The sequence below is a fragment of the Micropterus salmoides genome, unplaced genomic scaffold, assembly GCF_014851395.1.
Source record: "Micropterus salmoides isolate LMB-PRFRI ecotype aquatic unplaced genomic scaffold, ASM1485139v1 Ms_hic_scaffold_3, whole genome shotgun sequence".
In the NCBI taxonomy this organism is placed as follows: Eukaryota; Metazoa; Chordata; class Actinopteri; order Centrarchiformes; family Centrarchidae; genus Micropterus; species Micropterus salmoides.
Genome location: NW_024042261.1, coordinates 14,834,449 through 14,858,758, shown reverse-complemented (window position 1 = coordinate 14,858,758; position 24,310 = coordinate 14,834,449). Strand labels below are relative to the sequence as shown.

The window sequence follows — 24,310 nt, the reverse complement described above, 5'->3', positions numbered from 1 at the left end:
TGACACTGTATATAGCTAAACCTACTGTTGGAAAACATGTAATTACACACTGTAATTGGTGCTGTATTTGTATGAATTATATTACAAGAAGGGAAAGATATTGTTTCTTGTTTTCTACTGTGCACTCTAGTTTCCCATAACCATATACATCTCACCAGTGTGCGCTGCTCAGACCATGCTGACTGGGCTGGATTACAACAACCACTTCCACCGACCAGTTAGTGGAAAAGCTGATCACACAATTCAGTATGTTGCTTTATTAGTACTCCTATGCATTTTACTCAATACATTTATAAGTGATGAGCCAAAATGATTATTAACAGGATGGGAATACAGATGGATAGTGGTGATTTGTTCTTTTGATTGCATTTTATGTGAAAATGCTACTGCTGTATAAGAGAACAATATCAGGTATTGCAGACTTTTCACTAAGATGACACTCATTTCTGTATTGCCAGGTACAGCAAGGTATACAACAAAAGTCCAGAAAGTGAAGCTTGTACTCATTGAAGGTAGAGTAGGACGACCTCCAGAGCTCTATCCTCTTCCGACGGTTGTCTGCTACTGAGATGCCTAGAAGCAGAAAGAGGAGACCTGATGATCAGAGAGGTAAGTGCGATACACAAAATCATCTCCACCGCAGCGACACAATGCCACATGTAAAGTCTGAACAGTCCAAAAAATATACTTTGTATTTTTTCTACCCTCCTGGGAATAAAACAAAAACTACAGGTATCCACACTGTGGATGAAATCAATTGTATAGCACTGTCAGTTAGTGACATTGCATCTTGTACCTACTAGAGATAAAACCTATGTATAACGGAAACTTGACTCAACCACTAGAGAAACAGAAATAAAGTACACTAGTAATAGGAAAATGTGTATTGTTGCAACCTGTTTTTAGCTTTACCTATTGTTGTCGTAGCTGTTACCACAGCTAGGCCTATCTGTTGCCAACAGTTTGCTAGCCAATTTGTTAGTGAATCAAATTCAGTCTATTTTATCCTCCCCAATATTAACTAACTTAGCTAACTTGATCATTTTTATTGTTTATTGTCATAATTTGATACATCTTTTCTTTGTCGGGAGTTGCACATGCGCAATTCCTAGTTAAGGAGTAATAGTTATATGAGAAACATTTAGCTTTCATCCCTGTGATGTCACAGGACCCCACAGTGGAAGTCCCATTCAGTAAGTTACAGTAACGCTACTTACTACGGTCTAACTGTTTTCCTAAAGTATGGCAACAGTCTCATTTATAGTATTTAGTCTAGCTCAGTAACCGTTCTCGTCATCATCCAATACATTTTAGCTATGCTGACATTGCTGAGTTTCTCTGATGAAAGATACACAATGCGATAAATTATGTCTGCTGAATTCAAGGATTTAAGGTAATTTTACAACAGGCTTGTAAAAATACATTCTGTTTGCATCTCCCTTCTGCTACATAGGAGACAATAAACAGTCAATATACTGTACAATACAACAATCATAAAAAGGAAAACAGAAGTAAACAATATTACATGTAACGAGCATCAAGTAGTTCAACATGAAGCTGATGAAAATATTACTGTAGCGTTGCAGTGGGAGTTTACCTTAGTTTCCGGCATTTTGTGTAATGTTGATGCCGGATGGTTGCTCATGAGGAGCACACTCTTGGAAAAGTAATGGTTGCGATTTGAAACCTCACCACTAGAGGCCACTGAAAACTACACATTTCCCCTTTATGTGGCACTGTTAATGTTTTTATGTTAAATTATAACCATTTTAGGGACAAACTGAAGGACATCATCAAATTAATGAGAAAAGTATGTTTTCTATATCAATGCAATCATACTGGTTGTTTGGAGCAGATACCAAATATTTCAATGTGTTGTACAAAAATGATAAACTTTGGAACAATTTCTATCGGCATCTTGTTTTAAAAGTAGCATTATCGTGATGATCATCATTTCATAAATAATGTAGAAATTATATTTACATACAGAATTTAAGAAGTTTCAGAATGAAAAAATTCCATATACATATGCAGAATATAAAATAACTCTGGCTGGATTTTATTCATTGTTTATAATATAATTATGTCTAATTACAAAATGAAAGGCCAGTTAGTTTTGTAGACTTGTCTACAAAGCTTCCATGGCAACATAATACAGTAGTAGTTAAACCACCATTGACCTAATCTGTTAAACTGAACTTCATAACGTTTTTTGTGGATATTTGTAAAAGAAAACTCATTTGCCTGAGATTGACCCTGCATAGGTGCTGTGAATCACTGACGCCAAATCAAGAACCATCTGCTGGTGATATTTTCTTTCTTTCTCACTTAGTTCTTCATTAATTAGATATGCATTTCAGCTTCAACGGCAGGAGTTTAGTTGCAAAGATGAGAAAAAAAGTACAATGTACAGGGTCATGCTTCATCTGAGCTGGCAGATCAAAGAAATTTGTAGTTTTTATGTACTAGTGTGTTTGTTCTTTCATTTATGTATTTTTCATTTGTCTACCCAGTTATTATTACAGTCGTTGATGCCTCTGTTTGAGACCTCCACTAGGTCTCATATAATGTATTTTTTAGAGGCACAGTGTGGGGCGATGCTGAACAATAAATATTCTAGGGGCTGTATAGATCAAATCTGGCAACCAGAAGCTCCTGTCATGACCAATTAGAAATGCTTTGTGACTCAAAAACTCGCAGGCATGAGGCAGCTGTACCTGTGTCAGTCAACGGACAAACCTCACCAGTTAACTCTGTGTTGAGAAGGGGGAGTTGTAGCCTTGAGTACAACAGCAGCTCTAAAGATGAATTCAATGAATATTTTACAATGCTTTCATTATGGGTGCATGTAATTACTGCCTTTCCCATGATGCTTGACTAAGCCTCAGTGAGTAAGTGGGGAGCATGGAAGGTTTGAATTTGTTTGTTCCCCCCAACAAAAACAAATTACTGTAATGGTTGAAAACTCATTTAAGTATGTTGATCACTAAGTGATGCATGTACTGATACTTTCTAATTCACTTCTGAGTGAACACTGCTGCTTTATTAAGCCTCTCGAAAATTCGACCCAGTGAAGTGGTACTGCTGCTCCTTCAAAGCTATGCAGAATTAGATTTTTCAGATTCTGTTTTTCTCCTCACTTCAGTGAGCTCCTAGTTTGCCTGTGGTGATGCGACTACGAGGAAGACTTGGGGATTATTTCCTCTGCTTGGGTTGAACCCAAAGAAAGTTTATGGACTTAAAAGAGATAAACAACTCATCACAAACTATCTGAGGTCCACTTTCATTTCACTGTTTTCTTTAGTTATCGCACCTTCAATTTTCTATGCAAATACATTTACTGTGATACTATGGCCTGAATCTAAATCCCTTTAATTAGTTGGGTTTCCATCCATTCATTAATTGGTGACTTAATTTTATTTGATGCAGTAATTGCATTTGTCCAAGAAAATCAATTATTTTCAATTCACATATTAAATTTTGTACAATACACACCAACCTAATGTAATAACAACATACACACAACCATGATATATATGATGTATCATATCACATATCATACAACACATACACTCACAACACCACAGCATTAACACTGCAGAAAAGGAGAAGTCTGAGTTTTCTATTGGGGAGCAGCACAGTGCTGGATATGCCGTGGTATTAATGTGACGAGTTCAGTGTCTTTATTGCAGTAAAGAAAAAGCTGCTTTTAAAGTAGGTTGTCTCAGTGGCTGGTGATTTGTACTGTAGCACCTCCCAAATAATAATAGTAAAAAGAATAAAAAATACAGAATGTCACAGCAGCTCCTGTGTGCTCTCTGTGATACATTATTTTTCACAACTGCAGTATATTTGATATGAGATCATGTTGTGCTCCACTGTTTCCACTGCCGTTAATGCCCAATAGTTGGTGCATTAGAAACTAAGTGTCTCTTTTGCTTCTTTAGATGAAAGCATACAACTTTGCCATCATTAGCTAGCCCTGCATTATGATAACAAGCTGTCCAATTCAAATCTCTGTGGACTTTTTCCACTTACCTTGTGGATGTTTTAATTTGTTTACTTAAAACCACCGGAATGGCATGTTTTATTCATTTTTAATTCCTAGTGACATTATATGTGTAATTTCCCTGACATTTAGATAGGCCCTTTTATTATGATCTAATAGCTTGCAGTATGTGATGACATGGGACGGGACCCATATGAAGTGTGGCATAAGGGTGACATGCGACTGTGGAATAGATTAATCAACATGCCTGACAGACTTAGCAAACACCGCAGGCTGGCCGACCGGATACTGTGTGTGGAGCAGACAAACTCTCTTGTTATTGTTCTTTGTGACTTTAACAAAAGAAACCTCAACCAAGAACTCCCCAAATACAGGCAGTTTAAAGTGTCCTACAGACAGGGGAACACTTTGGATCACTACACATCAGTAAGCAGTGCCTATCTGGCCTTCCCACGCGCTCCACTGGGACATTCTGATCACATCATGGTGCACCTGATTCCTGCATACAGACAGAAACTACAACTCTGTAAACTGGTAGTGATCACATCAAAAAAAATGGACCAGCGAAGCTGTAGAGGATCTTCAGGCGTGTTTGTACTGCACTGACTGGGTTGCTTTCAGGACTGCTACCAATAGTCATGATGAGTTTACTGATGCTGTGACGTCCTACATCAGTTTTTGTGAGGACAGCTATATACCAACACGCACCAGGGTGAGTTATAACAATGACAAACTCTGGCAGCTTAGGTTGGAAAAGGAGGAGGCATATAGGAGTGGGGGCAGGGCCAGTTGCAGGGCGTTAAAGTACAGGTTTAGCAAGAGGTGCAAGAAGCTAAATGACTGTAGTCAGAGAGGCTAAAGGACTAGTTCTCTGCAATCTATGCCACTTCTGTCTGGAGAGGGTTCAGACAGATCACAAACTACAAACCCAAAGCCCCCCACTCCATCAACGACTCTCGCCTGGCAAATGAGCTGAACCAGTTCCACTGCCGCTTTGAGAGGCAATCGGACACCATCCTCTGGGACTCCGCTCAGCTTCAGCCCCAGTCCACCATCTTCTCCCCCCACTCCTCAGAGTTAGCCATCTCCTTTCAACACCATCATCCCGGCCCTGCTGCAGGACAAGCTCTCTCAGCTGAATGTGCCTGACTCCACCTGCAGGTGGATTACAGACTTCCTGACGGACAGGAAGCAGCACGTGAAGATGGGAAAACATTGAGCCTTGTCTCTGATTCTCCTCGAATCAGGCTTAAGGCTGCGTTCTTTCTGTTCTGCTCTTCTCCCTGTATACCAACAGCTGCCCCACCAGTCACCAATACGTCAAGCTCCTGAAGTTTGTAGTAACACCACCCTCATTGGGCTCATTGGGTCAGAGATTGACCATCTGGTGACCTGGTGCAGCCAGAACAGCCCAGAGCTCAAAGCTCTGAAGACAGTGGAGATGGTCGAGGACTTCAGAAAAAGCCCAGCCCCACCCTCCCCCATAATCCTGTGTCTCATCAGTCGCCACTGTGGACTCTTCCTGGGCACCATCACCTCCCAGGACCTCAAGTGGGAGCTGAATATCATCTCCATCACCAAAAAGGCCCAGCAGAGGATATACTTCCTGCGGTAGATAAGGAAGTTCAGCCTGCCAAAGTCAGTGATTTTGCACTTCTACACCGCCATCATTGAGTCCATCCTCACCTCCTCCAGAACCATCTGGTACCCTGTTGCCACTGCCAGGGACAAAGGCAGGCTGCAACATATCATTTGCTCTGCAGAGAAGGTGATTGGCTGCAATCTTTTATCACTTCAGGACCTGTACACCTCCAGGACTCTGAAGCAAGCAGGAAAGATTGCAACTGACCTCTCCCATCCTGGACACAAATTGTTTCAGGCTCTACCTTCTGGCAAGAGGCTGTGGTCCATCAGGACAAAAACCTCGCGCCACAAAAACAGCTTCTTCCTGTCTGCAGCTCGCCCCATTAATAAGGCCCGGTTCCCCCACTGACACTCTCCCCTTTCAAATAACGCAAATATCTCTGCACATCTAAATTTGACTTCATTTCATATCATGCACAACCTGGCACATTGCACATATTTGTTGTTATTGTTAATCGTTGTTGTTCGACATTTTTATATTTTGTCAATTTATATATTTATGTTATATATACAATATTGCAAAATATTTGCATTGATGAATTGTTTCAGCCCTAATTATAACCATCCAGAGCACTATGTCACCCTTAACCTGACCAGAGCGCAGAGGTCTGTCTGTGCCCAGGTGACATTTGCTATCTTGCCTTTCCGGTGGAAACCAAACCTTTCCACACAATTCCCGAGCAGAACAGAAAATGTAACTCAGTGATCTGAGAGTTGACAATAAAATTCACTTTTTGTTCTATTGTTCATTATAGCACAATCTTATGTTAATATAGGCTTTTCATTAAAATGTCTGCAGAATGTCCTTATTTATTTGTCTGATGAATGCAGACTTCATTTTAAAGATAAACAGTTTCACCTATCTCAGTTTGTGTTAAATGCCTACCAACAGCGTAGAAGGGCACTGCTGATGTGCCTCAGATGTACCTAATGTTTTATAAGTTATATACTGAGATGACATATCACTTGCGATAAATAAACATATATTGACTGCCTGGTTGTTTTTAATTTAATATTTTAAATACAGCTAAATGTTGTTTCTAGACAACAGCAAAGTAACTAAATACCTTTATCTGACATCACAAGTAGTGAGTGACGTTTAGAAAGAATAACATCAGTCTGTATCAGTCCCTCTTCCTCTCTCACTGGCTGCAGGTAACGTAGAAGGAGGAGCGGCTGGTTTGTCTCATCTGAGTTTTTAAGACTACAGACCAGTCTGTGCTCCAGACAGACAGCTTTCTATTTAGCTTGTTTTTAACATTTGGCTAATGCCAAGCTACCGTTAGCTGTGCTTGTTTAAAACATACAGGATGAGATACTGAGGACAGAGATGATTAAATTAACCATTTCAGTCAGTTGCACGTACTTACAGTAACGAGTGTAACTGTCAACTAACGATAGTTTGGAGCTAACTTAACCCTCACCGTAATGTTATTCCACTGCAACGGTGCAGCCTCTTGCTCTGCTGCTGCCGCTGTGTGTGTGTGTGTAGGAGCCAACAGAGAGCAGGCAGAGACTGCAGCCTGATGATTTTCTTATCCATTGCGTTTCAAATTAAATCACATTTGATGCTCGAGACATAACGTTACATTATAGCCTGCAAGCCTGCAGTATTGGTAAGCTCGAACCTTAGTGATTTTCAGAATCTTTTGCTCTCATTATGTTATTGCTCTTGTTTGTTATATATGTAGTGTCTTGTAAGCCCTTGTGGGATGGGCACCTTTTGGTGCATGATACTTTGAAAAAATAAATTACTTACCATAGCCAAACTAATCTTCGGGCACATCTTTCTGTCTGGCATTTCTATTAGGTGTTTGCTATCAAGTAAATGACACCAGCCTTCCTGCCTCAATTCTCCCATTATATCATTTCTAAAAGGAAGCCTGCAATATCCTTCCAGTATGCATATTTCACAAGCTTCTTTTTTTTGTATGGCCAATAAGCACATTCCTCTGGTCTTTTCTGATGGTTTAAAGAGTTTTAAAAATGTTCACAAATATTACTCTCTAGCATATTCTGAAGAGTATCAGGTGTCTACATGTTTTAGATTTGTTTTTTAGCTTTAATAATAATAATGCATATGTCATTATTGAACCAACATGTATAAAGTATATGCACTCATTTGTATCCATGTATGCGCTGGTTTTCTGTGTCCATCCTGTTTTCTTGATCCTAACACTAATCTCTGACCTGCGTTTTTCCAAAGAGCACTATAAAGGAGCCTAGCAGAATCTTAACATGAGGCAGCCACATGTTTTGTTGAAGCAATGCATAACAGCTTCACGCAACAGATCAATAGATCAATAAGGCTTTCATTACTAATTTGCTGGTTTCTTTCTTGCAGCACAGCCTATTTAAAAAAGATGCTAGTCTTACAGTACAATACACTAGCTGCTGACATATAAGCACCTCGCCAAATTGCATCAGCCTACGTGTTGTGCCGCTTTCTGTTCCCATGCAGTCTGATAAAACAATTGCAACTTGAGCAGAAATCAAGAGTTGCTCTCAGTCTCACAAGGTTAATCGGATCATTTATAACAAGCCACCTTTGCTGTGCAGCAGTTCAGCTGAGGTAGCAGAGGATGCACAGGCATGCAGGCACCCACATGCATATCCATGTAGGCATTTGCTGAGTACACAGAACACAAGTTTGGCATGACCCTTATCAGAATCTAACAGTCTAATTACGGTTCAGGCAGTGGGAATCCATTGATTTGAAGATAAATATTAGCTCACCTGTGTGCTGAAACTATTACAATCTTTATCTTAATGGTTCTGGGAAAACGCTTCATTAAGGCTCATTACAATAATGTGAGGCATTAAGCATTAATTAGTTTGCCTTTGTGGATTGTCAGATTTACTTCAGACATAAACAAAATGCTCAGTATTTTAATAGACAGAACTAGAGTAAAGCTATTGTCTATATCAAACCCCTTGTTTCACTCTATATTCAAGGATAATTAGAGTTTATTGTATTTCACATGGAGCACCAGATGTGTGACCTGCCAGGACAATTGAAATATTGTAAACCACAGCAAAATAAAACAATGCATTAACTTATAACTAGTAAAGTCAAATATTTTTCTTAAATATTTGTCTTAACTTCCTGTTTTGTTCCTGCTGAATTAGACCGATTTTCCATCTGGAAAATGTATCTGACTGTCAAAGGTTACATGACTTTTACACACAAGGCATCTAATCTAAACACACAAAAAATGTTGTTTGTACCTCAGTTTTGGCTGTTTTATTTAACTTTCCCATTCATTCGATGGACAAATTTCTTTTTCTCACAGCTCTGGTATAGAAAGCTTTTTTGAGGCATTGCTCACAATTCTGTAGCAGCACAATGACCAAACTGTATGCGAGGCTCTTGATCATATATTTGATCATGACACTGGTGAGGAGGAGACTGCCACTAATAACTACTAACAATTTGAAATGCTTTCAAAACAAACATCCTTGTTAAAATGTGACACAAAGTTGTTTATGATAAATAGGACAATATGTTTCATCTGAGACATGATTATAGACTGAGTATAATAATCCATAAATGACATTTGGACAGATGACGGAGAAGTGCTAAGAATGGTTTGCAAATATTGTATGACCCAGATTTGCCAGGTAATGCATATCGAGTACCACCACTGAAGGGATTGGTTCTTGGACTATAATGAGCTGTGAAATTATATTATGAATAGAGAAGCTAGGCCGCCAGTCTGCCCAGTTCCTCCTGTTAAGTTTGGCAAACTGAGTAGATGACACTGAGAATGAGGACAACTTATCTAACTTAAATTCTGATGACTGAGTAGAGGGATATGGTGCAGGAGGCTCTCAGAGATTTGAACGCTGAGAGTGACATAATCATGATGGCTAGAATGGTGAATATTATGGAGCACAGTTATTTCAGGAGTGGGAGCACTGGAAAAGAGGTAATGGCATGGGAATGATTGACATATTGCGGGTGCACTCAGCCTCCTTCAGAAAGAAAGATTTTTGGTCGATGAAATTGGCTTGGATTTACATCACCTTCATTATTTTACCCAGCAAGAAGAAGTTACAAGCAAAATAACAAGTTTGTAACTGTTGCAGCACAATTTCTGTCAGCAGATAGCATGTATCGAACTAGAAGATGCAGCAAAACCTTCTCTGAAATGGCAATTTGTCTGCACTTACTCTGGAAAGACCATCCTTGACCTCAGCTGATGGGGTACAGGGTATTTCTGTCAAAAACAGTGTATATATATATATATATCTCCTTCATAAGACGAAAAAAAATAAATAAGTAAGAATATTCTCAGATGAAGGAATTTGGAACAGTGCGCAGCCTCCCTTCCCAAAAGCATTAATTGATTAATGCTGCATCAACTACAAACTGCATATTTAGTGATTTTTTTTAAATATCATTTGAGATTGGATATAAAACAACACAGGACCACAGCCACATTAGGTCTAAATATAACAACTACATGAGCGCACTGTAGTCATAATTGGAGTGGTTGTATTGTTGTATTGTTAACTCCAGCTGTGCTCTGGACCAAACTAGCTCATCTAGCTGTACTGCTGGGTCATTAACAAGGAGCAAACTGAGAATAATAATGAGAAACAATCTAATTATCGATTGTTAGAAGAAAGTTTTGGCTTTGGACTCCACCTGCCCTTTCAAATAAACGTTCGATTGGTAATTATTGATTTTATTTTTATAAATTGTTCATACATCCATATGTGAGATCAAATCACAAAAACCTAAAACATTGTTAAACAAACAAACGCACATATTGACCATTGGATACACTTTCTGTACTGTAGCCCAGTAGCGCTACTAGTGGTCAAAAATTTGTGAGGTTACCTTTAAATTGCAATTGCAACTTTGAAGTTGCAGTTTACACCCATGTCTCTAAAAACTCATGTAATGTGTGTAGTGAATACTTTGGAAATTGAATAAAAGGTGTAAAGAGTATTTTTTGGTTAAATAGAAGTGATCACTATATTGATGATTCCAGTGAATTTACATTGTTGAACTGATTAATGAAGGATTATCATAGATGTATTGGCTAAACAGGTACACATGCACTTGATTACTATGTAAATATGGATGTTTATACAATATAGCCACACAATGTGGCACTTTTGCAGTCAGGTTAATGCAAAACGTATTAAAATTCAGAATGAGGTAGGAAGTGAAAGTCAGAAGAGATGATATGGAGGAAAGCATGTAGTGTTGTAGTTATCGTTTACTCATTGTGTCGTCCCTGTCAGCATGTGTGTGAAATCTGGAGTCACCCAATTAATTCTTAAATTATGGCTAAAAATTTATTTTGAGGTCACAATGACCTTTAACCTCTGAGTCAGAATCTATCCTTCTATTCCTGAGTTATGGTGTTGAATGATTTAATAAAAGTGATGTTCATCTTTGAGATTTTGGGAAATAATGACAAATTTTGCATTTGTGTGTTTTTTGTGTGTTTGAGCTGATCGGGCAGTTGCAGCTTAGGAGGAAGAGCTGGTCATCCACTATTTAGACGGTCGGTGGTTCGATCCACATCTCCTCCACTCTGCATGTCGAAGTGTCCTTGGACAAGTTCCCCTTCGAGGGAACTCGAACTGCGTCGGTGACGACACTATGGGAACGCCTCTGTGCGGCTCACTTCTCCCAAGAGATCTTCGTTCAGGAACCGTAGATCTAAGATTGGACACAATCCTCCGTCTTTTTTGGGAACTATGAAGTACCGGCTGTAGATCCCGGACTCCCTGACTGGCTGGGGAATGCGTTCTATGGCCCCTTTGTCCAGTAGAGAGAGAACTTCCTGTTCCAACACCTGGCTCTGCCTTGAGTGCACCGCAGTCCAGACCACCCCATTGAATCTGGGTGGGCGGACCCAGAACTGCAGCCTTTAGCCATCCACTGCGGTGCGCAGGACCCACGGGGAAATATTCGCAAGGCTCCGCCATTCTTGTGCGAAATCCGTCAAGGGAACCGCCTCCTCTGTCTTTTTTTCCAGACTTACATGATGAGTTGTGCAAGTCCTGGGGCAAGCCCTTCTCAGCACGTCTGACTACTCCCCGCTCCGGGTACAGCGGCGTAGAGGGGGACAAGGGCTTCGGCCCCGGGTTGAGGATGCTTTGACTAGCTGTCTCTCGCCCGGTCATGCATCATCCCTCAAGGAGCCAGCGCTGCCTACCAAGCCATGTCATGTGGCATCTGCTTTGGTGGGCAAAGCATACATGGCGGCGGGCCGGGCTGGTGCGAGCCTGCACACAATGGCGGTTCTGCAGGCATACCAGGCCGCCCTGCTGAAGGACATGGACTCGGGAGCAGGCCCCTCTGAGGAGGATATTGCTGAGCTCCGCCGAGCTACGGACTTGTCACTCAGAGTCACGAAGGAGACAGCCTGTGCCATTGGCCGCTCCATGTCAGCGCTGGTAGCCACGGAACGGCACCTGTGGCTCAACCTGTCGGGCATCCAGGAGAAGGAGAAGACCTTTCTCCCTGACGCGCCGATCGTGCCCTCAGCATGTCAGGACGCAAGGAGAGGCGTTCCGGCAATATCTCCCTCGTCGGTCGGGGGCCAGGATGGCGACGGCTGTGGAGAGACAAGAGAGGGCCCAGCCGTCGTCCAGCTCCTACTGCCAGAGCCAGAGGCAGAGTGTCGCTTCTCGTGCTCCCCCTCAGCACACTCGGTGTTCGAGGCGGCGCTCGCACCCACAGCCCCCCGAGACAAGGGATCTGAGGGCTGTTCTTCAGTCTCGCCGGGGCCAGGGGAAGAGGTCCTGAGGTTTCTACCGGGGGGTCACCATCCCCGCCATCGTCAGTCAGATCCAATCCGAGGATTGGTTTGTCACGATAGATCTACAAGACGCACATTTCCACATCTCCATCCATCCCTCCCTCTCACAGGAAGTTCCTGAGGTTCGCCTGCGTGGGCGTGGCATACCAGTATCGGGTTCTTCCGTTTGGCCCAGCACTCGCTCCTCACACGTTCACCAAGTGTATGGATGCAGCTCTGGCCCCAGTGAGGCTCCAGGGCATCCGCATATTGAACTACATCGACGACTGGCTCATTCTGGCCCAGTCTTGAGAGTTAGCGGTTCGGCATTGAAATGTCGTCCTCGCCCCCTGTTGGGGCTGCGGCTTAACGCGAAGAAGAGCGTGCTGATGCCCGCTCAACAGACTACATTCCTAGGGGCGGGGTAGAACTCGATGACGATGCGGGCCCACTTGTCGCCTGCACGTATCGGGTCCATTTTGTCCTCAGTAACCAGAATGAAGCTAGGCCGCTCCATCACTGTGAAACACTTTCAGAGAGTGTTGGGTCTCATGGCAGCAGCATCCAGCGTAATCCCGTCTGGCCTGCTGCACATGAGAGCCCTGCAGTGGTGGTTGAAATCCAAGGGATTCTCCCCGAGGGGAAATCCGTTCCGTCTGATACGGGTTACGAGCAGGTGCCTTCGTTCCCTGTCAGTATGGAAGAAACCTTGGTTCCTGTCCCAAGGGCCCGTGTTGGGAGCGTCATGTCGCCGGACAATTATTTCGACAGACGCCTCACTCGCGGGGTGGGGCACGGTCAAGGACGGCCGCTTTGCGAGAGGCTCCTGGCAGGAGCATCATTTCTCTTGGCACATAAATTGCCTGGAAATGTTGGCGGTTTTCAGAGCTCTGAGAAGTTTTCTGCCCGCTCTCCGCGGTCACCATGTCCTTGTCAGGACCGACAACACGGCGGTGGTGGCCTATTTGAATCACCAGAGGGGTCTGCGCTCACGCCCATTATGCAAGCTGGCACATCAGATCCTCCTGTGGTCCCAGCAGAGACTGCTGTCCCTCAGAGCGATGTATATCCCTGGGACCCAGAATCAGGGAGCAGACCTGCTGTCGAGACAGGGGCTGAGGCCCGGGGAATGGAGACTCCACCCCATGGTGGTGGAGCTATTGTGTGAAAGGTTCGGCCCTGTAGACGTGGACTTTTTTGCGTCTCAAGAGACGACGCACTGTCCACTGTGGTTCTCCCTCTCGCCCCCAGCCCTGCTAGGGCTGGATGCCATGGTACAGAAGTGGCCGAGGCTGCGTCTGTAGCTTTCCCTCAGTCGCTCTGCTCCCAGGGGTTCTGGAGCGGGTCGTCAGGACGGTGTCAGCCTACTGTTAGTAGCCCCGTTTTGGCCGGCCCGAGTGTGGTTCTCAGACTTAATTTTGCTCCTAGAGGGCCCGCCATGGCAGGTCCCTCTGAGTAAGGGAGCTGTCTCAGCCAGGTCTTTCACCCTTGCCCCGCCCTATGGAAACTGTGGCTCTGGCCCCTGAAGGGGCCCAGTTCCTGGAGGCGGGCCTCACGGCAGGAACAATCGAGACGCTGCTCAGCTCCAGAGCCCCGTCCACGAGAAGGATGTACGTCCTGAAGTGGAATGTGTTTGCCACCTGGTGCAGAGAACGAGCGGTGGACCCAGTTACCTGCCTGGTGTCCTGTCCTCCAGGACCCTTTTTCTGCTGGCCTTTCCCTGTCCACACTCAAGGTGTATGTGGCTGCCGTGGCGGCGTTCCACACCCCTCTGAGGGATGGGCCTCTGGGGAGGCTTCCACTGGTCGTGCGCTTCCTCTGTGGAGCCCGGAGGATGAGACCCGAGACTCGTTCCAGGGTTCCCACCTGGGACCTGGCGGTGCTTCTCGAAGCGCTGGCTGAGGCCCCCTTCAAACCCCTGGAGTCGGCTGAGGCCAAGCACCTGACCCCTAAGATGGCCTTTCTCCTCGCTATCACCTCTCTGAGGAGGGTGGGGGATCTCCAGGCACTTTCGGTTTCTCCTCAATGCCTGGAGTTTGCCCCGGGGAGGGTCAGAGCCATCCTGCACCCCTGTCCAGGCTATGTCCCTAAGGTTCCGTCCAGGTTGGCAGGGTCGACGGTGCTGCAAGCGTTTCATCCCCCACCTCATATCATGGCGGAGGACGGGAGACTTAATCTGCTCTGCCCAGTCAGAGCACTGAGTATTTACACTCTGAGGTCTTCCCGGTGGAGGAAAGCAGACCAGTTGCTGGTGTGTTTCGGGTCCCCCAAGGCTGGGCTCCCCGCTTCCAAACACACTATCAGCAACTGGATTGTTGACTATTTCCCTGGCCTATCAGGTGCGCGGGTTACCATCACCTATGGCCGTAAGGGCGCACTCTACTCGAGGCATGGTGGCCTCTAGGGCCCTCCTCGTAGGGGCTTCGCTCCAGGATTTGTGTGAGGCAGCTGGCTGGGCCACTCCTCACACTTTCATCCGGTTCTACAGTCTGGACCTTCCTTCTGCACCCGGCACCCGTGCGCTCTCCTCCTAGTCGTGCCTACAGGTTGCTGCACCATGTTACCATGTTGGTGTCTTTGTTGTTGAAAAGAATCTAAATAAGTTAATTTTGCAGTGTTTTCATTTTCAGCAAGGATGTTGTAATCAATGCTTTGTTCACACTTTCTGACACTTCCTTTAGAAATGATGATAAAGAAATGTCATCCTATACCCGATTAATTTTCCAGCTCGAATTTAATAAAAAAATAACTAAATTGACTAAATAACTAAAGCTCCTGAGCAGAAGGTTGTTTTAGGGTGAAGCAAAGCTATCGTCATGTAACCCGAGCTCCCCCAAGTGGACAAAATAAGTATTACAGGCCATTGTCTGAAATGCCATTTAATGTATAAATATCACTCTGAAATTTATCTTGTCCATAATCTGATGCCATTCGTGTAGCTTGCCTATATTTTCTAAGAACGTGTAGCAGCCAATATATCTAGAAAGCTAGTTATGTTCCTCTCATCTGTGATTCCTATGAAACTACTGACAATTGTTTTCCTTTTTATCAAATGCTTAAAACTAAGAACGGTATACTCGTTTGATAATTAAGGTTTGATTGTGGGAAGATATTTGATTACAATACGCGTAAAAAGTTTTTTTTTTTTTGATTAGACATATTAAAAGTTAAAGAAAAGACAAGCCCTCCCTCAGGGGAACAAAGGACACGCGAAGTGCCGCAACCTCAGCTTTCCCTCGTTCCAGCAACTTTACTTGCGTTTTATTTTTTTTGGTTTGTTTTGTTAAAAGTTATCAGACTGTTAAGTACACTAGTTTAATTCAAGAACGACCAAGTTCTTTTTTTTAGCTTTATCCTTCGAGCCAACTTACACTGATCCCCGACACCCAGGGTCATCCACGTGGGCCGCCAGCAGTAACAAAGGACGACCAAACCTCTGACCTGAGCCAGGGTTGGAAAGCCCCCCCCCGCGAGTTTCTTCAGTAAGCCGACAAAAGACGGACCTCCGGAGCAATTCTCTGGCAGAGAAAGCGACTGGCCGACAGGCTTTAAGCTGTCCTAACCGAGAACGCACGGATCTCTGCCAGTGTGAGGTTGTTTAACAGCAATCGGCTGGGAGAAACGACGAAACGAGGAATTGTGTGTGTATTGCCTATCTCCAAGTCCTTGCCACGAGAATTTACCCCTTTGATAAGAGACTGACTGATTTATTTAAGATAATTGAGCGATTATTAACTAACTGATCACTAGTGAATAATTGTATAATTATTAAAACACTACCCAGAGGTCCGGAGACTCTGGGTTAATTAAAACTCTGGTGGTTCCCCGCAAAACGAGAGATTTATGGATTAATATTTTCTGAATATTAAAATTCATAATTAGGTATTAATTCTCATAAATGTATTAAAACATAGTCATGCTACATGGTACTCTAAATTGCCTCAATAGGTGTGAGTGGTTGTTCGCATCTGTGTGGCCCTGCGATGGACTGCCAACTTGTCCAAGGTTACAGGATAAGCGGTTCACAATGAGTGAGAGCTACCCTTTTAATTATATTTGGTGCATGTATTGTGCCATTAAAATTTTAAATACTGTGGCGTCCAGCAAAGTTTCGATCACCAGCTCCTCTCCTCAAAATGTCCTTCAGCAAGACACTAAACCCCAAATTGCTCCCGATTGGTAGCCCACATGGTAGCTCGCTGACATCTGCGTGTGTGTGAGTAGGTGAATTAGAGGAAAGTTATAAAATTGGATACAACCACTATATAAATGCAGCCATTTATCATTCACAATAAGGCAGTATTGGTGAATGCCAAGGATGGAGGAACGGTTGAAAACAATATATGCTATATCTGCTTACATTTGTAATGTGAGGCTCATTGTCATTCATTAAACACTAGCATTGTGATTAAATTTACCTCTGTTTTTTTCTCCCTTTTGTCAACTTCCTGGCAGGACTACAATAACAATATATCAAAATATACAGTGCGACATAAGGAAGAAAATATCAAATGTTGTTGTTTCACTCAGGCAATAAAAAGAAAGTGACAGGAATTCCTTTTTACTCCTTTTTACTTATTGATTTCCTCCTACAGATAAAGCATAGTGGCTATGTCGCTTTCTGATAACTGTTCACAAAAATCCTACATTCATTCGGCTGAAGCCAAAGCAAATATCTCAGCCAGCACTCTACTAACTACTGAACCAGGCTCCCACTGAAGGTGGAAACAGGTGGAGACCACTGAGGCGGAACACACCTCGCCTGATTCAGGTTATTCCTCAGTTATCCCATACATTTATATACAGTACATTTTTCCCCCCTCCTTCACAGCCCTGGTAGTCACACTCGACCCTTCTTTTAACAACTGTAGCATCCCCCGGTCCCTCCTCCCTCCTATCTCTTTGCCTTAGGGCCGTGGGTGGTTCAAATAATTTGCTTAATTTGTTGCCATTCACTCTCAGGACATGGATCAAAGAACTGTTAAATTGCACTGACGTGGCAGCATCTCGGAGTGACTGAGAGTGGAAGGAGAGAGGGAGACAGAGACAGAGAGAGAGGTAAGCCCTGCAGCTAAAGGAGGAGACTTCCAACATCCTCACTGCCACCACTGTGTATGTAAGTGTGGGTTTATGTGAGTGTGTGTATGCATGTGTGTGCCAGGAGAAGATGAGGATGGAGACACCTACTCTCTCCAATAGCAGGCCAAGTCCTGTTGCTGTGTGGATGTTGCTGATAATGGCTGCAGCGAAGTGAGATAATAATTTCAATAGACATCAGAGCACCACTACACTCTGTATACTGGTATGCACACAGAGTGAGTGGTTATTTATACTGGTAATGTTATGGGATTAAAATAAAGGGGTTAGCCAGGAATGATGTAAACTTTTTGGACCTGAGCCTCATTTCCTGATCCCCTTGCAGTCCCAATACCCTGAACCAAGACAATTGCAATTTCTACACACAAACTACTGATCAGCACTTTCTCTTCTGTTTTGGTCTTATTCTCGCTAATTCTAATTAATAAGCCGCATGAAACGTCAACTTACCACGGAGTATGATCATGAAAAAGACCATTAGAATGATGCAATTAGCCAGAGGACTCCGATGAGAGATACATGCAATCAAAGTGTGAAAAGAGGAAGAGAGGCAATATAGCAGTGGGCTGGGGGAAGGAGAAAAAAAGCAGATGCTGCAAAAAAAAGGATCTTCAAAGAGAGGGATGGGGTTGAAAACCCAGGAGAGGGAGCTGCGGGAGCACTTGTCTTCTAAGGCATAAATGTGACAGAGCTCCTCCTGGACCAGAGAAGACATAGAGAACCAATAAGCAGCAGGGGATAGTTTCTTCATTTATTTCTCCTTTTTTAATTTCCTCTTTACTCTTTTGTCTTAAAATGTGCAAATGTTGTAATTAAAAGTGTTAGTGATCTGTCATTTTAGTGGAATTATGCATTAAGATAACAACTCATGTTTGAATCAGACAACTTTAGCTGCCTAAACATGGTTGACTAGTGTATATGCATGTAATGATAGTTGTTTTCCCAGTAAGAGAGTAGAGTGTCAATCCACAGCTGTCAAGTCTGATGACTATGTGCCCTGCAGCAAAACTGGAAGACACAGTCAAATGTTACTATAGGATGCAACTGTATACACTGTACAGTGCTAAACCCGTTCTCAGTGGCTTTCTTCAGCACCACGGACAGAGACAGAACGGACAGAAAAGGTGCCTAAATGTCTTGAATTGAACATGCTACACACTGTGCTGTCGGTCTTGTACTGCATATTGTACACTTAAACAGTAAATCAGCATATAATTAATAGCACATTTTCAACAATCTGACAGATAGCACCTTTAATCGCTATTTATTCAGTTATAAGTTGTTGTTTTTTCTTCGTGTGAAAATTGCTTTACTACTCTGTTGTACATTTGTAATTAAAACAATCATGTGAACTGATTTTTGAATTTCTGTCCAGGAGATTGTTTTTGACTACAGCAATCCACTGGAAGAGGTGGGCTAAAACTTCCAAAGGCGGTGTGACTTCCCAATTTATGTCTATGAGTCAAGCAGTCACCCTCTTCATTTCCTATTCCCATACTGTAGCCACTGCTAATGAGTCACCTTGGCAAGTTTTGTATTTGTTGCTTTTAATTGCCATGCTGTGATTTTTAAGATGACTGCAATGGTGATTCATCTGCATCTGCAAAGTGTCAGTCGGTGTACGCATGCATTCACTGGTGTGATGATCTCTTTTCAGGGAGCTGATTCTTGAAGTGCCAACATAAGCTGGCTAAATTTGTTATGTTAGCAGTAGTTCACTGTTGTTTTGCCTCGTTTTTCTTTTTCTTTTATTATCTTCATTTTCCCCGTTATTGGCAATTTTACTGTGCTTTCAATTTTCCCCTTCTCAAATTTCTTTTATTCAAAGCCATCTATTTTTAACTGTCCCTCATTCTGTTGTTCTCATCCTCATTATTGGTTGGCATACAGTCTCCTTCTCATGATTGCTACAGCATTTGCATGCTGCAATTCCTGTTCCAGACTTATTGTAAGCTGAAAATCAATATGTATTAGAGTGAATTATTTTACATTTTCAGAGGCAGATTATGAGCAAGTGTGGCCAAACTGCCAAGGATGGTGGCCAGAGCTTTCCTTCTCAGTTTAGGTACTTAACATTTACATTTACTTGTTTAGCTTTCCTTCTCCTTTTAAGACATGTTGGTGAATGTAACTTGTAGTTACTTTTAGGTATTGCTTCTTTTTTAGTTGATACTATAAACAATAAACAAACTGACTAGTACTACTAGGATAAAAGTATGTTATTAGTTGATGAGGATTTTTTTCACAAGGCCAAAAGCAGAGGCATCAGACCGCTTCTACCATTTAATTTATTTATTGTACTCAAGGGCTCCTCTGAGGTGATTACTTTACTTGAGGAGAGCTAGGTAGGAGTTTCTAGTTTTGAAAATGTGTTTTAATTTTGTGATGTACTGTACTTACATAAAATTCTCAAGAATGAAGTAATAAAGGTCTCTAAAGACCCAGAGCCCCAGACAAATTCTTTGTCACGAGAGTGGGCTGACAAGGGAAACTTTCTCGGGCCATTTCTTTTGCCCCAGACAACCAGAAGAGACGCAAGACGGCGTGCTGACGTCACACGTTGCTGTAAGTACTGCCCTAGAAGGCTGTTCGAAACTAATGTAAACAGAGCTGCCTTCAGTTGAAAGTGATGCCTTCTGATGCAGCTGTCTATTACGGTATCAAGGCAGCGAGGCAACTGCCTTCCGTTTCGAACACAGCCCATATTTAATTCAGAAATTCAATGTTTCCAGAACGTTCTGAGAACGTCCTGCTGGTGTCAAGAACGTCGCTTGGTAATGTTCCCACAACGTTCCCAGACAGTCACGATGTGGAGTTCTTTAAAGGGTTTGGGGACGTTATTTGGTGGACCTTCAGGGAACATTCAGGACGTTCTGGGAACGTTTAAAGGACAATATTTAATTCAGAAATTCAATGTTTCCAGAATGTTCTGTGAATGTCAGCGGTTGTAAAAAATTGCTTGCTGCCCGCGCTACCGGGGGTGTCTGTGCCAATGAAAGGTGACAGCACTCTGGAATATAATTTTGCAGGTCACTTTTATAAGTTGTGAGTAGGGCTGAAACGATTCATCGATTTAAATCCATGCATCAATGCAAATTCTTTGCATCGATGCTTCATTTAATCCACTTAACTATACAGCACAGTGTTTCGTACGGACATTTATTACTGTGGCACATCGCACTTTTGCTGTGAACACGACTTGATTATGATGCCGCTGTTTGCAAAGTGGAAGAAGAGAGAGAAAATAGCGAGGGACAAAGAAGAAAGTGTTCAAAGTATGGGATTATTTCAAGATAAAGAAAACAACAACTCTGTAGTGTTACAGTCCGTACACCATAACACGAAAATGATGTCGCCTCAGCAACAGCACGACGGCGCCTTATCAGAAAGCAGCCGGTGTTCTGCCAGCGGACCACAGACAAGGTAACGCTAACAGCAACTTAGCATTTAACTGAAATCTAAGGATAAGTAAGGATAAACTATGGGGTTTATCCTTACTTCTCCCTACTCATGGGGTGGTGATGGTGCAATGGATAAGGCTATGCCTTTGGTGTGGGAGACCTGGGTTCAATCCCCCACTGTGATCCATCCACCAGTGTGTCCCTGAGCAAGACACTTAACCCCTAATTGCTCCAGAGGTGTGTGACCTCTGACATGTATAGCAATTGTAAGTCACTTTGAATAAAAGCGTCAGCTGAAGTATGTAATGTTATTTATTAAATATTGTAAGGACTCAAAACATCTGAAGAAATGGACTTGGATGGCTGAGACTGATTAGAAGTTGAAATCACATGAGATAATGCAAGGATTAGATTAATACAGTGCTTAACGTCAACAATTGCATACTAGGAGTGTGCGATATTTATCGTCTATGATAATATCTTAATTATGTTGTTTTAACAATGTGTGAGCAGACTTTAATGAGTAAGCTATATCACTCTTTGCAAAACACTATCAAAAACACCTCCTCCACTCAGTCAATGCGTCATGCATATAGTACACATGTGCTAGAGTTAAACATGAAATGGCTGCTGAAAAATGCATGACTGAAGTTGAGTGAATAAATAGCGTCAAGCAATATAACATCTTATACTGTACAATACTGCTAAACTAAGGCCTTACTGGTGACATGCTGCTTTCTGCTCAGCTACCATTCACAGCGTTCACACACAAACTTGCTCCAGCTCCGCTCACGCATGCACACTGAGCGAGAACGACCTAGTACTATACTCAACATTTATAAACATATTTCTGAAGGATGACAAATATTGTCTAATTGTAGTTATTGATAAATTCCCAGAAAATATTTAGAGATAAGCCTTTTATTATTTTGTACACCAAACTGTACAATCCCTTACCTCTATTTATCCTTGAGGTTGATGAGGTCATGTGCAACCACTGGCAGATGTTTAAGAACTGAAAGAAAGAGTATGGATTTTAAAGAAGACAGGAGGATCCTCTTATCCTCTAAATTCACACTCAACATAGACAGCTGGGCTACCCACCTACAACACTTACCACATAATGGTTTTGCAGCAGCCAAAGTTAGATTCCGGCTTGGGCCCTTTGCTACATATCTTCACCTCTCACCACCTCTCACCGCTTAAGTATGCTGTCCTCACTGGGCCTGTATGACATGCGGAGAACAGATCAAATCCCTGACAGACTCACAAACTTTGGTAATGTCCTCACCTGATAACAATATGTAATTTTTTAGCAGTAAATTTAATGGTTTTGACCCAACCCATGTACAGTTTTCTCATCAACAGTGTTTTGTATGTTTTAGGCAGGTAGCGGAAACTGAGAAAAAGATCACTGAAATTCTGCCTGTCTTTGTACACAAGTTACACTTGAGGGCCAAAGTCATCTGGTTCAACTGGAACAGATGATGCTGAGATTTCTGTGACTTAGTACAGTCTGTAGCAAAATATCTGTGTTTCTGTTACATCTGGGCGGTTAACTTGAATATATGTGAGTATCGTTTCACTGGACGACGTCATTCCACAATATGCTCCTTAAGGTGAGCTATTAACTTATGGTTAGATCTTTGGTATCTTGACATTGGCGTTTATGTAACGCTATTGCACATTTAAAGCAGTAACTAAACAGCAGCCCGACAGTAACTGTAGCAGGTCAGATACATTTTCCCTCCAGTGAAAAAAATAAATAAAATAAAAGCCTGCTTGCAACCGGCTCCAAACCACTTGAATAAACAATGTGGTTTACAATGAAGCAGGTATCGTTAACCCCGTATGTCTTAACTGCCTTGCCACAGAACATTTCCTCTGTGGGTTTAAAGTTAACTTAACGTTACAAGCTAGCACTTTTTTGCAAGAGCAACACAAAAAAGCAGAAAGGACAGCGTGAAAACTGTTTGAAAATGTAACGTTAACATTCACTGGCAACACGGTCGACCATTAATGTTTTACCTAAAGTGACCCAGCAAACATTAACTTAACGTTATTCGAAACCCAAACAACCTTCAAGAAAGAAATTCTGTGCAACTTACCTCAAGAAGGAATATATCCTCTCCAGGATCCAGAATCCGGACATCGCGCTTCAATTTCAAAATGTAACACAATCGCAATGGATGCTGGGTGTGCAGACAGGGCGCAACTGCTAACGTATCGATAGATATCTATCTATCTATCTATTCATCTATCTATCTCTCTCTCGCTGCAGTTAGCTACTCTGTACCTTTTTTATACAGTCTATAATTACTCTGAAATAATTAAAATAAACATAATAGATGTTGAGGTGTTGGCGGAGCACTCGCAGTGATATGAAAAATAATTAGTTTCACAAGTTTGTTTCTAGCATAGTAACTTTGATACTATTAAAAGTACACAGTGAATATGATGTTTGTCATTTAAAAGTTAAGTGTGTAAGTTAAGAAAGTCGCAGTCAATCATAGAACTGTTGAAAAATAGGTAATTAGAAAGACCACAAACCCAAAAGTCACATAGCCTATTTACCATTATTTACAGACACTTTAACATTATATGTTTTACCTTTAAATCAACATTATTGAACAAACAAACAGGCCTACCATATTTTTAATATATAAACTCTGTAGGAATGAAGTTATGTTTGCTGAATGTTGAAAGGTTTTATAATGTAAGTTTAAATGTACACATCAGTAAAATCTGTAATTTCGAAAGAATTATAGACCTACCATTAATTTTAGGTAATTACTTGCTTGTGACATTATTGTATTTTCCCATTCATTTTATAAAATGGTTACATTTTCTAAGTAAAAATGTGTGTTTTCTACATATTATGACAGTAACAATTCTTGATTGAGGGTAATTCACTATCTACTACAATGAAATACTATTTTCAATTGTATGGTCTTTTACTGTTGCTAATTGACAGTTTTTGCTTTAATTTCTACAAAAAAAAGTCATGCCATGGAATCAGTGCATATGACTGTTCCTATTCCACTCCATGACCATTTTCTGGATATGTTCATCCATTTGTAAACCTTTTAATACAGGTGTATGGGGAGGGGTATACTGTACTATACCAATTAGATACACTGAACCATACTGGAACATTCGGTTAATGTCCCAAATGTATCTTTGTAACATTACTATGTGACCATAAAATAACCAATATGGAATGTCCCCCTAAAGTCATTGGACGAACGTTATAATATGGCCAACTTAGACCCATATGAGTACGTTCTGATTAAGATTCATTGTTATGCAGATGATACTCAGTTATATCTATCGATCAAGCCAGATGAAACTCATCAGTTAGCTAAACTTCAAATGTGCCTTCAGGATGTTAAAAC

General features: G+C 42.1%; 1 long non-coding RNA gene across 1 annotated transcript; it reads right to left on the bottom strand.

Annotated features, from left to right (window-relative positions):
* Positions 1-218: 218 nt before the first annotated feature.
* On the bottom strand, positions 219-22,137 carry LOC119883332. Its single transcript, XR_005440622.1, has 3 exons — positions 22,033-22,137; positions 21,873-21,930; positions 219-573 (listed from the first exon to the last, which is right to left on the bottom strand). It is a non-coding gene; the product is annotated as an uncharacterized LOC119883332 (long non-coding RNA).
* Positions 22,138-24,310: the final 2,173 nt, after the last annotated feature.